The 2,673-nt window shown below is 37.8% G+C and overlaps 1 pseudogene; it reads left to right on the top strand.

Annotated features, from left to right (window-relative positions):
• LOC102827634 overlaps positions 1 to 2,673 on the top strand; it is a 15,983-nt pseudogene that overhangs the window by 10,701 nt on the left and 2,609 nt on the right.

Here is a 2,673-nt window from a genome sequence, read left to right as displayed (position 1 = left end):
AAAAATTTCCTTAACATTCTTAAAAATGAGAAGATAAGCATTTAAGAAGCTCAACAAGCCCCAGGAAGAACAGACCCTAAAAGAAAATCATGAAGACATATCATAATCAAACTCTCCAAAATGAAAGACAAGAAGAGAATCCTGAAAGCAGCTAGGGAAAAGAGAAATGTTACTTACAAAGACAAGCAAATACGATTAAGCTTTGATCTCTCAGCAGAAACCATGCAGGCAAGAAGGCAATGGGGAGACAAATATAAACCCCTTAAAGAAAACAAAAAACAAAACTGCCAAGCAAGAATCATCTACCCAGCAAAGCTGTCAATCAAATATGATGTTATCCTGTGAAAATATTACAGGATAAACAGAAGCTAAGGGACTTAGTCAAAGTCAGCCCAGCACTTCAAAACATTCTAAAGTGAGTTATTTGGACTGAGAACCAACAAGAACAGACAACAACCAGAGATTGACATACGTGGCAGCACCAACCGGAACTCAATCGAAAGATGGAAGAGTCCAGAACAGAATAAAACTATAAGAATGAATTCAGAGGATCTGGGAGGCCTGTCCATGATCAAAACAATTACAATATGAAAGATGGAGAAAATATTGGAGCAGAGATCCAGGTGGTAAGGAGGTCAGGTAGATTGCAGGATAAAATAGACTGTTTTAAATGGAGGAAAATGTTAATTGAATATATAATAGCATCAAATAAAATTAATACTTTACAACATAATAAGAAAATGAAAATCCATGAAGAACATGGAAACATTAAAACTATGAAGAAAATGACAAGAAAGAACACAAAAAGCATGAACTCAGCACAGGAAAGCATGCAGAACAAAGAAACTAGCAGCACCACAAAAACATAAACATAATGACAGCAATTAATTCATACCTATCAATAATTACACTGAATGTCAACAGATTAAATGCACCAGTCAAGAGATAGAAAGTTGCAGAATAGATAAGAAAACAAGATCCTTCAATTCGCTATCTGCAAGAGACACACCTTACACACAAAGACAAAAACAGATTAAAAGTTAAAAGATGGAAAAAAATATACCAAGCTGATTGCAATAAAAACAAGCAGGAGTGGCAATACTAATCTCTGATCAAATAAACTTTAAGACAAAAAGCAGCATAAGAGATAAAGAAGGACATTATCTCATGATTTAAGGGTCAATTGAACAAGATAACATAACCATAACAAATATCTACACTCTCAATGAAAGAGCCCCAAAATATATAAAGCAAACTGTAATGGAATTAATGAAAGAAATAGATATATCTACAATAATAGTAGGATATTTTTATACACCACTTTCAAAAAAGGATACAACAACAAGAAAGATGCTCAACAAAGACAGAGAGGAACTAAACAACACAATCAACCAATTTGACCTCATAGATTTGTATAGATCATTCAACACAACAACAGCACAATACACATTCTTTTCCAGTGAGCATGGACTATTCTGCAGAGTATACCATGTGTTAGGCCACAAAACAAGCCTCCATAAATATACAATACTACAAAGCTACTTCCGCATCTGCCTGAGGGTTGGGTCGCCGCAGGTTCCATAGGCATGCCCCAGTCACCCATGGCCATCTATCTCCAGAATTGATTAATAAATTAAAAACTGAAAGTTTCAGTTATTTTAGACTGAAGAAGCTGGATGATTTAAAGATTCTGAAGACAATTGGTGGAGTCTTTGGAAGCCATGGAAGGCTATAAGGCAGAATACGGTTGGCTGTATTTACATAGCTATGTGGGAGTCATTGTGCCACATTAAAGGCTCAATGCGGGCATCCATGTTCAGTGGTCATTTTCATTTAAAAAATGGATGAATTGATGGCTTGTGTTATTGACCATAATGAGCATCTGTTTAAATACCGTTTGGGTTATCCTCATTGAGAAGTTAAACTTCTTACCGATGAGCAAACCCACACTGCCCTACAAGAATAGGCTGATTACTTTGGCATACCTATCCATATAGCCTGTCTGACCACTTGGCCAATAAAATGGAGACATATTCTTTAAGACTTTAACAGACTTCTGTGATTCATATGGCTTAGTTTGCAATAAGATGACAGTTTGGGTTCTACACTATTTTAACACATCTCTTGCAAGCTGCGAGATTAGAATTATTGGTGTGTGGTGTGGTGCACCAGACTGCAAAGCCATTTGAACTGCAAGGTTGGCAGTTCAAGCTCACCACCTGCTCCTTGGAAACACTATACAGGGTCGCTATGGGTCAGAACCAACTCAATGGCACTTAACAACAACAGCAACAACAATATGCCACAAAAAACGGATAGAACAGATACCATTGATAAACAACTGGGAGGAAGAATTCATAGTAAAAGTATTTTTAAGAGATGTTGTTGTCAGGTGCCATTGAGTCGGAACCGACTCATAGCGACCCCATGCACAGCAGAATGAAACAATGACTGGTCCTGGGCCAACCTCACTACTGCTACCACACTTGAGTCCATCAATGCTGCCACCTGTACAATCCATTTCGTTGGGGGTCTTCCTCTTTTTCTCTCTCCCTCCATCTTACAAAGCATGATATCCTTCTCTAGTGACTGTTCCCTCCTGACAATATGTCCAAAGTATGAGAGACGAAGCTTAGCCATCCTGGCCTCAAAGAAGCACTCTGGCTGCACTTC

The sequence above is a fragment of the Chrysochloris asiatica genome, unplaced genomic scaffold (assembly GCF_000296735.1).
Source record: "Chrysochloris asiatica unplaced genomic scaffold, ChrAsi1.0 scaffold00621, whole genome shotgun sequence".
NCBI classification, from domain to species: Eukaryota; Metazoa; Chordata; class Mammalia; order Afrosoricida; family Chrysochloridae; genus Chrysochloris; species Chrysochloris asiatica.
This window is presented reverse-complemented; position numbering and strand designations above follow the sequence as displayed.